Raw genomic sequence first — 14,651 nt, 5'->3', positions numbered from 1 at the left:
AGCAAGCAAAACAGTATGAGCGGAGGCAGTCTGTCAACAGCTGCATGGAGTATGGGGAGCAGGGTGGCAGGATGCAAGGCCAAGAGTATCAAGGCAAGCAGCCTTAGGATGTTGGCTAGTGTCCAAAACAGAGAGATGGAGTGGGGAAAGAGTTCAGAGAGCAGCAGGCTCAAGATGAACATCTGTAAATAACCGCGTTGAAGAAGGAGCTCCTGGGATATGTGAATGCCTCAGGGAGGAGGTAGCTCCTCCCTTCGTACCCGCCCCCTGTCCCCGCCCACTGCTTCTTAGCTCATCTTTCTTTGGGTGTGCCATATTTATTCCTACCTTCTAGTGTCCGGTGGGATTTTCTCTTTATCTAAAGTGGGTTTGCCCTTGCCAGGGCAAAAGCTTCATCAAAGGGTATTACCAAGTGCTGACCAAGCCATTTGTAAAAAGGTATTTCAAATTCTAAGGAGGGGTTATAGTAATATTTTCCCCTTTACTTGGCACAGGTTTTCCCTTACAAAATTGAGGGTGACCAGAGACTCCAGAGTTGGGCTCTGACGCAGACTGTGAGAGAGGTGTTCATGCTCTCACCAGCGACTGCCTTACTGCTTTGCATTTAAGTTGCAAATATATCTTAATGACTGCAGTTTTCTTTGACCAGATGAAGTTCTACTATAGTTTATGGCATCAAAGTGCTTTTTTTCCTGGTTAATTTAAGTGTCTTTAGGTTATATGTGGGACTGTGATAGGCAGCCTATTTTGGTTGAGTGGGGCTTGCTCTGGCGGTGACCCAGTAGAGAACTCTACAGGAAGAATTCAGAGGTGACTGTGAAGAGTGTCATATGTAACAGAAGACTGACAGAGCTTGTTATACTATAAGATCCTATCCCATGAGAGTGGACCATGACCAGAGGGACCATTAGCAAGATACAAATTCCCAAGGGATGAGTATGGACAATGGCCAGAAAGACCAGTGTGCTAGCCCTGCACGTTTAGGTGGGATTTATACCTTTTCCAAAGCCACTAGAACAGACAGCTTTCCTGAGGGGAGTTTTCTTATTCAGGTGATTGACAGGCCCATTTAGATTAACTCCTAAGGGAGAGGACAATAGTAAATCTTTGTTCTTTCCCTGAAAACCTGTCCTAGATAGTAATCTTATGACCTTCTGTCAGCTCAGAATGTCATCTCTTTATCCAGGCCCAGAGACCTGACTTAGATATCATTCTTCTGGGCAGTGATCATGTAAGAGAACAGATTAAAAAGGAGCTTAAGAAAAAGAGAACAAAAATGAATGTATAATACTTACCTGGCAGGGGAGATATGATCATGAAAGGGGTTGAGGTTTTTATTTTCAGCAGGAAAGGTTATCCATTGTACTCTGATATGCTGGCCCTTTGTAACTTCCCCAAATGTGGGAGCCTCAACTACATCACTTGTGGGAGTGGGGAGACCTAAAGCATGCATTTATAAAAACGGCCATGTTTTACAAGGAGGAAGTGGCCATTCGCTGGTGGATCTCAGCAGAGTCCAGCTATATAGCTGCCTTCTTCCCTTTGTCTAATCTGTAGCTATTCTTTTACAGAGTGTTTTAAATATTAAGAAGGGGTACTGTGGCACCCCCTTTCTTTAACCTTTTTATAGGTCTTCACTTGTAAGATCAGTTTATTAAGAGTGACATACGAGGTGAGACCAGAATTGGTTTTCTTTCTTTTCTTTTTTTAAGATTTATTTTTACTTATTTTATGTTTATGAGTACACTGTAGCTGTCTCCAGACACACCAAAAGAGGGGCATCAGATTCCCTTACAGATGGTTGTGAGCCGCCATGGGGTTGCTAGGAATTGAGCTCAGGACCTCTGGAAGAGCAGTCAGTGCTGTTAACTGTTGAGCCATCTCCTTAGCCCCAGAACTGATTTTCAAAACAAGATAGAGCATGCCTCTGCCCTATAATATTTCTGATCTAAGAATATGTTGGGAGGAAAAAAAAATTTCTGCCTAGCTCAGCTTTCTCCTACGGTTTTCAAGGCCCTGAAACCATTCTCTTTTGGAAAATGGAGGATTTCTTTTTCTTTCTTTTTTTCTCCCTCCCTCTTCCTCTTCCTCCTGCCTCCTTTTTGAGATAGAAAGCTTCAGCTCATTTTCCTGAATTCTGACTTGAATAAAACCATGCTCTGGCCCCTGGTTTGCTTTGGTAGAGAGCAGGGGTGGTAGACTAGGACTTGGTGGCAGTCAAAGCCCTGCATGGCAGTTCTTGGCTATACACAGTGTTAGCTATGAAGGAGAGGTCCAGCCAGTATGATTTCAAGTCTGCTCATGTCAAACCAGTGACCTCATCATCTAAAACACAGGAGAGATAGACATTGTATATTTTCCAGAAACCAGAAGAAGCAAGCTGGTAAATGGTTTTTGGAAAGGCATCAGATTTTCTACACGCATGCCCTTTGACATAGCAATCCTGTTTCCAGAAACTGAGCCTACAGAAATAATTACACAGATGGACAAAGATATATCATAAGGAAGGCAGAAACAGCATTACTTACAATCTCGAGGAATTGGAGACCACTAAATGTCTGGCAAAAGGCAATTGGTTAAATGAATTATGAGAGAGAAGGCACTATGCACTTGAGAAGAGGTATTTAATATGTCAAATGACTACCACACTCAGGGAATATATGTTCAAAGATCATAAACCCTAAAATCCAATGCTCTTAGTTTCAACCACCTCCAAGCAGCCCTGTAAACACTTGTCCCACAGCAGAGGGCTGGAGTCTAACAAACGATCCTATAAAAACACAGGATTTAAAATTTAGATTCCTAGAAGCTTAATTGCAGTTTTTACTTTTTTTGAGCATATCTATATCTATATATGGTTTATATGTATGTGTTATGTTTGTTTGTGTGTGTGTGTATGTGTGTGCCACATAGTCTGAAGTTGACATTAAATATCTTTCTTGACCACTCTGTACTTATTTATTGAGGTAGGGTCTATAGATGAACCCGGATCTCAGCAATTCTGGGTAGCCCCGTTAGTCAGCCAGACGTCTCTGTCTCTGCTTCCCAAGTACTGGACTGACAGACACTTCTCTGCCACGTCCGTGTGGATTTTACAGGGTTTTTGGGTATTTGAACTTCAGTATTTATATTTATGCAGCCAGTGCTTCATCGACTGGGCCATCTTCCCAGCCTGGTTGTCATTTTCTAAAGATAAAACTAAACTAATATATTTGACTTCAAGGACTTGAAACATAGTAAAGTAACCCAGGCCCCTCAGGGTATAGCTGGTTGTCAGTGTACGAGAGGTTCCAGCTCAACATTTATGATAAAGCATGATTTAGAAAAGAAGGCAAGCCAATGTAATTTTGGAAGAACAGTTTATTCAGATGAAAGACAAAGGCTGACAGAAGTATGAAGTGGACACAAAACCGAAATATAGCTGATAGAGTACATAGATTTGTAGTAGAAAATTCTGGTTCTGTGTTTTGTTTTTTGTGCTTTAAAGACAGGTTCTTTCCAGTAGCCCAGATCTAGGATGGCCTGGAGCCCCCTACTCAACCTTTTCAGTACAGGGATGACAGTCACAAGCCACCACACCCACCACAAAGTTCTCCAGCATGGAGAGTTACACAGGTATACTTCTAAATATCCTTTGCTGTAAAAAAAAGTATTTATTTTTATGTTATGTGTGTGCACATGCCACCTTCACGTATGTCTATGCATCACATGCGTGCCTTGCCTGAAGAGGCCAGAAAGGGGGTGATGGATTCCCCAGAATCTCCAGGGGGTTGTAGAGTCGTGAGTTGGATGAGCTGGGTTCTGGGAACAAATCTGAGTTTTCTGCAAGAGCAGTAAGTGTTCTTAATCACGGAAACCATCTCTCCATCTTCAGTCGCCCTTTGTTTATGCTCTCATTCAGTGTCAAGGGGTTACAGAATGAAGTGTGGTCCAGAAGTTCTGGGAAGGAAAACAAAGGGAGCTACATCCTGCTGACTGAGGCAGGATCCTTCTAGCTCGCTAGTCTCCCACCTACTGTTGAATAAGAGCCAGAACTCAGACAGTCATTTGATTACAAGGACTGCAAGAATGAAAGGTAGCATTTAGGAGCAAGGCATGAAGACCAAGTCTATGTTCCTGACCCTGCTGCTGGGATGACAGGCTGCATGTTTTGGGATATCTCTTACATGAGATAAAAACTAGCCTTTATCTTAAGACACAGACACTTCACTTAGTTTTTGCAATATATTTTATAACTAATGTAATATGATGCAAAATAAATTCAGGACTTGAAATAGCATCATCTTTGAAATGAATAATAACTAGTAAAATTGAATAGGCGCATGTGTGTGTGTGTGTGTGTGAAAGAGAGAGAGAGAGAGAGAGAGAGAGAGAGAGANAGAGAGAGAGAGAGAGAGAGAGAGAGAGAGAGAGACAGAGAGAGACAGAGAGAGACAGAGACAGAGACAGAGACAGAGACAGAGAGGGGAAGAGAGAGGGGCTCTAGATGCCAACACTAAATTATCATCTACAAATACAGAAAAGCTTAAGAATGTATATTAAAAGGCATCTCACACAAACCAAGATAATAAATGTTCAAAATCTTTGAGAAATAGTTTGTTATCAAACATAAAATATTCCATTTGACCCCAAATAGAAGAAAGTTCTGAGTATTCCAATAACCACATCCAGATAGGATGGCAGGTTCAGCTGGTTTTACTGCTGCTTTCAATCTAAACGAAGACGTCATGTAATTCTTACGTTATTTAAATAATTCCATTCCACAGGGGGGAAAATGATATGTCTTTAATTCATTGCCTAAAGTATCATGAAGATAGCACACAAGAGAAAATTACATGGACTCCAATTACAGATATAAAAGGAAGTATTTCAAATAAACTATTAGATGTCTGAGTCCAGATATCCATTTTTTAAATTATATGATACGGCAAATGAAATGCATTCCAGTAGCACAAGGACTTCGGAATCACAGACTTTATCAACATATTTTATTATATCAACAATCCCAGGCATATCAATCGCAGCTGAAAGGCTATTCAGTAAAATGCAAAAGCTATTGTGGATAACTATACGGAAGAAGGATGAGAAGAAGGCCACTGGAAAATAACAAATGCTAGTTCCCAAAACAGCAGATGATATTTCGAAGAATAAAGCATTAAAGCCGTTTCCTATTAAAACCTGAGATCAGATCCTGTCATTGTCCCTTTACGATCCTTGGAGCAGTAGCTAATGCAAAAGACACAAAAAAACCAAAAACCGAAACATTCACGAAGGACACTGGAGGTAAGGGACAGGTTACCTCCTGTGAACGTAGTTGTAGCACTGAAAGTTATCTCAAAATTTGCTCTAAGCCATGTGAATTCAAAAGATAAGTGTATGATAAACAAAAATATAATTTTTATATTTGAAAGCAATAATACAAATGAGACAATAAATTCTACTCAGAATAGCATTGGCATTTAAGATCTTGGGTCTGTCTGTCTGTCTATCTCTCTGAAACCAGCTGTTGAAGCATCAGTGACCAGGAAGTGCATGAAGTAGCAAGCTTAAGGGTATAAGCTAGGTCAGTTCTAAAAACAAGACAACCAGGGCAGAGGAAGGGTCCGAGATTTAGATTTAGGGATGTTTGAGCCAAGATTTGGTCCTCTTTTGTACTAACTGGCATACTCAGATAGCTTCTACTTATCCACTAAAACTTAGGCTAGGTATCCCTTCTAGAAAATTCCTGGCACTATGCCTGCTGCAAAGGAAGCCATCACACTGTAACAGGACTTAAAATAATATCAGAAAAAAGGGAAAGAAATATCAAGATCCTACATGGAGGACATAAGTGGGTAAGAATATTAACTCAAGCTGAGCTCATAATATAAATGATTAATCCTTATGATCTTTATAGGTCTTTATAAACTTGGACATTTCAGGACCAACCAACACAGGTTCATTTTGCTATTGAACAAGGTCAACAGGATTAAAGCTAAATAAAAACAAATCAGAGCTTTGTTATTGCTGCGATTCAATAAATTTACTTTGTAGAACTCCCTTCACAAGCGGACACTTTGATAAGCAATGGATTTGCAACCATCCAAGTGAATTCTGTTGTCAGGTAACTTTGAACCTAGAAATAGCTTAAGACTCATGAACATATCAGTGTTTGTCGAGATCTTGGATCTGTTTGTCTTTGGGAATCTCATTTCCAGCTAGGGGTGGATAGAGGGAGGTGGCCAACAGATTAGAAGGCACATTTGCATAGAGGATGGCTTGTATCTTGGAGAGTGGAATGGTGGCTAATGAGTTAGACTACTTTTGAGCTATTTCCCAGTAAATACCTTGTCAAAGGTGTTCTAGGCTTATCCCGAGGGCAGAGTCAAAGATGGGGAAAAAAAAATCTTAAACACAGCCAGATCTTTTTGACAGTTTAAGATTAATTAGCGGTAGGGATTGGCAAGGGTAAGGCAGTAGAGACTGCTGGCAACCAGAGGCAGGAAATGGCAAAATAGCTTTTAAAAAGAGAGCTAAATAGCTACCTTACCAAGTTAGCTCAAGCTTTAGTATAGACTTAAACAAAACCAAGAGCTTTTCTTAGTGCCTGAGGAAGATTCCATAACCTCTTTCATGTATCCTTGACTCTAAAGCCAGAACCACATAGCCAGAGCTGTCCAGTTCTTCTGCTTGCTGGGGCTGGAACATGACTCATTCAAATATATTTTTGCAGATTTTCTGGGTTTGATGGTTTCCTTCAGTGTCTAACTTGGCTTTCTTGGAACTTGCTCTGTAGATCAAGGTGGCCTTGAACTCTAAAACCTGACAGCTTCTGCACTCTGAGTGCTGGGATTAAAGATGTGTACCACCACACCTGGCCCTAAGCTTCTTTTTAATTCTTTTTGACAAGTTGGAAGCTTACCTGGGTGGAGTCTTCTCTGAGGTCACCACTCTCTTTATTCCACTTAGCACAAGGCTTTTCTTTAATCTGTTTATACTTCTTGGTGCTTCTTTTCCCCACCGACTGAACATTTTTCCTTGTTCAGCATGTTCCTTCCCATTATAGATCTGCGTAAGATTGACCACTAATAGTGGCAGAATACAGTCAATTAATTCTAGGTTGTTATGAAATGGCCTCCACTAAAATTGTTAATCCATAATTCTTCAATTAAGCCCTAGGCAGATTATTTTTTTAAAAATACAGGCAGAAAGCAGCCATCTTCTTTGCCAAAATATTACAAGAATGGTCTTTAGGCCACATATTAAAATTCTTCTCTGAAACCTATTGAGTTGGGGCCCCACAGTTCAAATCACCCTCGGCACCTCTGTCTTCTATGTTCTTACTAGTAGAGCCTTCGAAGTCCCAGTTAAAGTGGTCGACTGCTTTTCTAATCTAAAGTCCTAAATTTACATTCCTCCAAAGAAAAGGCTTATCACAGCAATATCCCAGTCTGTAAGAGGACCAGCTGAGGCCACCTCTATGGAACCACTGGGGGCTGCGCAGCTGCAAAGATAACTTTTGCAGGAGGATCTAATTGAGGACTACCTGTGAGACCAAGCATTGCTGATGCATATAATGCCAGCCACTTGGGAACTGCTGTTTAGAAGAGATGCTTTCTTGGGACCAATGGGGTGGGGCAGGGAGCTTGCAGCATCATTCAGATGAACTTGCTCCTGTAGGAGTCTTGTGTTGATTCTGTGCCACCTCACTTCCAATCCCCAAGGGCAGGTAGGGTCGGGTAGCAGGTAGTCCAGGACACAGGTGGCACCAATCCTTGGTACCAACTTCTGACTTAGAAGTTTTATATCTCTGTGAAGAGACACCATGACCACAGCAACTCCTATAAAGGAAAGCCTTTAATTAGGGCTAGCTTACAGTTTCAGAGGGTGAGTCCATTACTGTCATGGGGGGTGGGGGAGAGTTGAGAATGACCTCAGGCAGGCAGACATGGTGCTGGAGAGGAGCTGAGAGTTCTCCATCCAGATCTGAAAGCAGCAGGAAGAGAAGGTGAGTCACTAGGCCAGGCTTGACCTCAAAGCCCACCCCCTGTGACACTTCCTCCAACAAGGCTACACCTCCAAAATGCCACTCCCTATGCTTCACTGGGAGCTATTTTCATTCAAACCACCACAATGACTTTAAGTTAGTTTCTTTAGTAAAATAGAACTCTGAACACAGACTAAGGGATTAGAAAAGAGTCTCAGGAACCAGGAACTGAGCAGTTACTGGCCAGGAAGTCTTTGAAGAAATGGATCTAAGGTACCAAAGATCTCTCTCAGCACAGTAGGAGCAGAGCACAGAGAGAGGACTTGGATTAGAACAGTCTGGGCAAAGCACTAGCCACCTTGTGTATTTTTATATCCAGATAATTCTGCGTCTCCACTGAAACTCAGACTAAACATCCTTTGTAGAAAATTCTTGGTATGAGAATTCCATTTAGACCCCTTCTGCGTTTCGTCACTTGGTTCTCAGCTTTTAAATTGTTTCAGTCTCCACTCTGGTGTATTCTCCCCTGCTATGTGAATCTTTTCCTATCTTTCCCTCTCTTGCTCTCCTCTTTTCCCCTTCTCCATCCTTTACTACACATAAGGTGTGTTGCCATAACAATCAACTTGCTGATTTATTCTCAGTATCTCCTACTAGACTCTAAATTCCTTTGTGGATAGAGTCCTGTCCTGGTAGGCCTTAGATCTTCAGACCCAAGATTAGTGTTTGCAACTAGTAATAGGTAGCCACAAAGTGTATGATGTATGGGCAGATGGCTGATAGAATGAATGCTTTATCGGCTGATGAGTGAGTTTGACTGGAGAAGAAATTATAAACTTAGAAATGATTAGAGAGGTCGATGAGAAAACTATTTTATCAAAGTGTGTTTGAAAGACTTGAATTTATTTTACTTTAAAAACATGCTCATTTGATTTTATGTCTGCTTAAACTATTGTTTTCTTTCTGTTATGTCCAAGTTTAGAAGAACATTATTTGAGATGGTTTTGAACAGTTAGTAGATATCAAATATTCAAGAGAGTAGGCACATGGGATAGGAGATTAAGTCTCAACTCCCAGTGTTTGGAGATCCTAGAACACTCTGTGATTGGATGAGTCCAAGTAAGACACACTGAATTTCGGTCTCAGCTCTGTGCTTCCATGGGTAATAGATAAACCCCTGGGAAACACAGACCTTTTCAAGTGATGGTGATGTAACATAGTCTAAAACAGTGTTCCCAGCACTAGATAGTCATCAGTAAGTCTGAGTGCTGCCCCAGCTCCCATGTCAAACTCTAGAGAACAACATGGGTATCAGTTCTCTTACCACCAACTGTGTCTTATCCAAATAAGGGTGTGGAGGCAGAAAATGCAGGGTTCGACTTCCAGCTCCGTCACAAAGTCAGTGCTTGCTCCATGTTGTTCCTTTCCTGCAGACCCCAGCTCTCTGTAGCATCCCATTGCCTCTGGCATTTTCCTAAGCATCTTGTTTACAGTGTCTGAGATTCAGGGCCTTCTTGCTGCTAAGTCTAGGGAAAATAGAGTGCTTTCTGCTTCCTCTACTATTACTATGCCAATTAGGGCTCCATCTTATTCTGCTTTCTTCCATAGATGTCACTACGGACAAGCCCTTAAATCAGAGCCCAGCCTGCTTTCACCATGAAATCAAGCAGAAGACAGAAATGGCCCTGTCTCCCTAGAGCTTAGGACACAGGCTTGTCCCTCATCCACACAGGCTCAGGGACCGCTTGCTCAGTGTTCAGACTATCCTCTTCATGGCCCTCTGGGCTCTGTAGTGTCATTTCTGGCTAGTCATTGGAATTCCAGCCTTTTGTTTTGGGTTAGCCGTGGCCTAATCACAGGCCAGACCCAGTGGAGCAAGTGGGAAGCATCACTAATCAAAGTCAGCAGAGAACAAAAAGGTCTGGGAAGGAGGATATTGTAACCTCAAGGATATCAAGAAGCCGGGCTTGTTGGCAGAGCTGTGGGGAAATCACTGAAGGGATGCAGCCAGAGGAGGGGCGACACACAAAATTTCTGTGGCTGCTGGAAGCCAGGTGTGAATAGGTTGCTGTTGGTGATTGTGCGCATGGGAGTTGGTCAGCATGAGAGGTGTGGAGAGGAAACCTGGGAAGGCGTATGAGCCTTCAGTTCTCAAGGGTCTCACCTTCTGGAGCAGGGAGATGACAATGGACAGGCAGCCACGTAGATGTAAAAAGTTGAAGTAATAAACACGGGGAGCAAACTAAAACAGAAGAAAGTTAAGTGATGTGACAGTCACAGGAGCCCTTCCCTGAGAAAATGGTATCAGCTCTAAAGTAGGAGAATCAGAGGACCTCAAGAGGAGGAGCCGCAGAGGCTGGGAAGCGGGAGGGAGCTCAGTGAGGCACATTGTTGGAGACATGGTGGGGGGGGGGGGGGGGGGGGGGCAGGGGCAGGGGAGGTATGCTGATTATTCTGATGGGCTCTTCGAAGAAGATGCCAACCTGTGACACGTATGTGATGCATGGCCGGGCCTGANGCCGCAGAGGCTGGGAAGCGGGAGGGAGCTCAGTGTCTGGGAAGTGTGACCATTTGGTGGGGGGGGGGCGGGGGGAGGGGCAGGGGCAGGGGAGGTATGCTGATTATTCTGATGGGCTCTTCGAAGAAGATGCCAACCTGTGACACGTATGTGATGCATGGCCGGGCCTGAGTTGTGAAGGGAGAGAGCCAAGTGTAGGCTGGTGTCTCCAATTGGAGCTTGGGCACCACAGTAAATAATATGGTCACGTTCGGAGACGTGGGCATCAGATATCTGAGTGATGCAGTTTGTGTGAATGGTAACTAGGTAACGGGACAGGGTGGCAAATTTGCACCTGTGGGCCTTATAAATTGAAAAGACAGAGTTCGATATACATTTTATGGGATGGAAATGTCCTTCGTTCAAAGCCTGCAAGTGAAGTCCCCTTTGCTTCATTGGACTGGAGGATGGACTGTGGTCTGAAAGATAACAGCTTAGGAAAAGGCACAGAGATGCAGAGGTGGGCAGGCTGAGGGAGGAAAACCATTTTCCAGGATAACCATACAATTCCTTCCACACAGGAGGGATGAACAATGGAACCCCCTGTTTGCTGGCATTTTGTGTCACCACTCAGCATGATCTCTTGGCTTCAGTGGTCTTTTCTCTTTCAGCCACCTTAGCAAGTATACAGTTAGATCTCATTGTGGTTTGATTTTCATGTTCTAACATCCAATAGAACACCTCTCAATGTGACTCTCAGTCACTCCCTGTGCTCCTTGGTGAGATGTCTGCTCATCTTCTGCTCAGCTTCAAACTAAATCATTTTTCTTTAATACTGAGTCTTGGGATGGTTTGAAAAGTTTCCTTTAGGTTGGATATGGTCCTATGTACTGATCGTTTCCTTTAACAGATCGTTGGGCACCTTTGCTTAAACTTTACAACGTGCTTTTAGTATCATAGCCAACATGACTGCCTATTTTTCTATAAATGTTTACTTTTTTTTTCTTTTTTACTTTTTTATTAGATATTTTCTTTATTTACATTTCAAATGTTATCCCCTTTCCTGGTTTTCCCCCTAAAAACCCTCTATCCCCTCCCTCCTCCCCCTGCTCACCAACCCACCCACTCTTGCTTCCTGGTCCTGGCATTCCCCTACACAGGACCAAGGATCTCTCCTCCCATTGATGACCAACAAGGTCATCCTCTGCTACATATGCGGCTGGACAAGCTATTTTCTGATGTTAGGATTTTTTCCTAGGAAGAGAAAGTGTAAGGTGATACAGGTCTCAGACCCTTCACTGATGCCTTGATGCTGGAGACTGCAAAGAATAAGATGTAGGTTAGCTGTTACTTTGTGACTTCTTTCTTTCTTCTACCCTTTTAAACCTGCCCCCCCCCAATACTAGATAGGAGAGAGAAAAAGGGAAGTGGGGTGATGATATTTTTACACTAATTTTGTTGATTTAGGGATGTTAAGTTCCTTGGGGCAAATTTGATCGTCACCATCAGGGTATCTAATTTCTTCTTCTTTCTTTTTTGCCCATGACTCCTTAAAAAAAGCACAACAAACTAACCAACCACTATGACAACAACCCCACCTCTGGGGATCCTAGCATTCATAGACCCTCTCAAAAGTCCCCAGAGTTCCAAACATCATACAATCACAGAAACTATCTGCATCTGACAAAATCACACCCCTGCTAGAGCCCGAGGCAAATCATAATCAGCTGCTATAGAAACCAACATTCCAAAATTGTCACTACAGTGTATATCATACCATTCTTAATCTGAAAGATTAAAAAAAATTAGGATAACATAATAGCCTGCCCCAGAGGTGTTGCAGGCATGGCTGCTGTGTCACATTTGGGTCAGTAGGTGGCAGAGAGGAGAGAGGCTGTGTCTATGCTCAGTGTTCTAACCTAGGAACATCTGAATGAGTAGTAGCCTAACATTCCCTGAATAAAGTGATCCTGAGACAACAACCAGTCTGGCGTCACTCTCCTCACCCCCTGCACAGGAATAATCCCAGATGACCCTTGCATAGGGCTACTCTGGAAGGCTGGGCTGAGGAGTGAGCGCAAGATGACCACCAGACCAGTACCACAGGTCCTAGACAGGAAGCTACCCTGAGATTACCACCAGTTTGGTACCATGCAGGCCCGGAGTAGGGGGTGATGGGGGCAGACCATAATGCACAGATGAAGCATAGCATGCCTGAGACAATTCCTGAGACAACCCCAGACACTCGGAGACCTCAGGTACCACTAAAAGGAGAAAGTAAGTGGTGGAGAAAGGGAAAAGAAAGAGAAACAGAAGGATGTGGGCACCATGAAGAGAAGCAGAACTGGAGACTGGAGGGTAGTGAGGAACAGCCTGATGTGAGTAGCTGCTGATGACACCTGGGACCATGGTGGGGTCCTGGCCTGTGCAGCCACCAAGGGCCAAGTCTGGGTCTGTGGTTCTGAATCAGTAGGAAATGATTACCACCAAAGGACAAGCAGACATTCCTGGTCTGTGCTGCCTCCTGGGAAAATGTTAATGTCTGAGGGCTGTACAAAACTGGCCTTACCCCTCACCTGGGCATCTGGGGAGATCTTGCCATGGGGGGGGTATGAGAGCAGCAGAAGTGATTCTTTCCCAGCTAGCTGCAGTACTCGGGAGAGAAGGCCCCACCACATGTTTTGAGAGTTACGGTTATGCCAACCCCAAGGATATAAATTTGGAAAAGCCAGCCCCAAAGGGGCAAGCATAGAAGAATTGGCCCTGTCACTTGTCTGACAGCTACTTACCTGCTGTGCAGTGACAGGAGTGAGGGAGATTTGGCCCACTTTCACAACTTGCCACATAAGGGAAGTGGGAGAGCTGGCCCTGAGGGGTCATCAGAGCAGGAGAGCTGTCCCTGCTCCTCACCTGCTGCATCACTTGGAAGAGCAGGCCCTATATCTCACCTGGGTAGCACAGAAGAGCTGACTCTGGATGTAGAGATTGCTGGTGAGCCTGCCCTGTGGGCACGAGTGTGAGGGAGCTGCCTCTTGTCTGCTGTGAGGTGACACTAGCAAGAGAAAGATCCTTTCCCTTCCCTGTTGCCTTTGACACCAAGCTTTGGTGGAACAGTTGGCCCCAAAGGGGTCATGAGCATAGGACGGCTGGCCCTGCTCCTCACCTACTGCACCACTCTGGAGAGGAGGCCCTGTACTTCACGGGGGCAGCACAGAAAAGCTAACCCTGATGGCAGAGGAATGGGTGAGGTCTGGGTGTGGGAGAGCTGGCTCTGCAACCTGTCTGCCTTTTGGCAGCAAAGGTAAGGGAGAGGTGTTCTTCCCTTCCCCCATCTTTGCCATGTTTGGCAGGTGGGACTGCTGATACTGGGTCATGAGAGTAGAAGAACTGACCATGTTCCTCACTTGTTGCAGTGCTCAGGAGAGCAGGCCCTGCATCTTTGCCTGGGCAGCAGGGTAGGGCTAGCCCTGATTGTGAGGGGTTTGCTTGTGACCTGGCCATGCAGGCTGGCTGACCAGCTCAGATGCCTCTCAGATCCAGATCCACGAATCTGAATGGGCCCACCCTGACATCTACCCCATCAATGAACTGCTGGAGTGAATGAAGAGGCCAAGCCTACAGAGCCAAAACTATAGAATCTCCAGGACACAGGGCAATAACAGGATATCTGAGAGAAGTTCCAGTGAGGTTCCTGTATTGATAGAGTAGCAGAAGTCAGAGGCTTTGTACAAGACCAACAAGTCATTGTAATGAATATTTGCAAGCAAAGAAATGTGGACAAAAGGGTGTACTATGGGACACATTATGAGACACTACAGCTCCCACAGTGAGATTGTTTTCTCTGTTTGGGGGGTGGGTTTGCAAGGGTGAAGGTTGGCTATGAGGGGAGGGGGAAATGAGGGAGATGAAGGAGATTGGTGTACATGATGTGAAATTCACAAAGAATCATGTCTTGGTTAAGGTTTTACTGCTGTGAACAGATACCATGACCAAGTCAAGTCTTTTTTTTTTAATTTTTAATATTTTTATTACATATTTTCCTCAATTACACTTCCAATGCTATCCCAAAAGTCCCCCATAGCGCCCCCTACTTCCCTACCCACCCATTCCCATTCTTTTGGCCCTGGCATTCCCCTATATTGGGGCATATAAAGTTTGCAAGTCCAATGGGCCTCTCTTTCCATTGAT

The 14,651-nt window shown here is 44.0% G+C and overlaps 1 long non-coding RNA gene and 2 other non-coding genes across 3 annotated transcripts in view; 2 read left to right on the top strand and 1 right to left on the bottom strand.

Moving 5' to 3' along the window:
- The window catches only part of LOC110299601, a 40,196-nt gene that overhangs the window by 18,858 nt on the left and 6,687 nt on the right, over positions 1–14,651 (bottom strand). The window lies entirely within an intron of this gene.
- Positions 1,288–1,444, top strand: LOC115031800. Its single transcript, XR_003837462.1, has one exon. It is a non-coding gene; the product is annotated as a U1 spliceosomal RNA (small nuclear RNA).
- LOC115031809 lies at positions 12,286–12,416 on the top strand. The gene has a single exon (XR_003837471.1). It is a non-coding gene; the product is annotated as a small nucleolar RNA SNORA17 (small nucleolar RNA).

The sequence above is a fragment of the Mus caroli genome, chromosome 8 (assembly GCF_900094665.2).
Source record: "Mus caroli chromosome 8, CAROLI_EIJ_v1.1, whole genome shotgun sequence".
Classification (NCBI taxonomy): domain Eukaryota; kingdom Metazoa; phylum Chordata; class Mammalia; order Rodentia; family Muridae; genus Mus; species Mus caroli.
The sequence above is the reverse complement of the archived record's forward strand: the minus strand, read 5'-3'. Positions and strand labels throughout refer to the sequence as shown.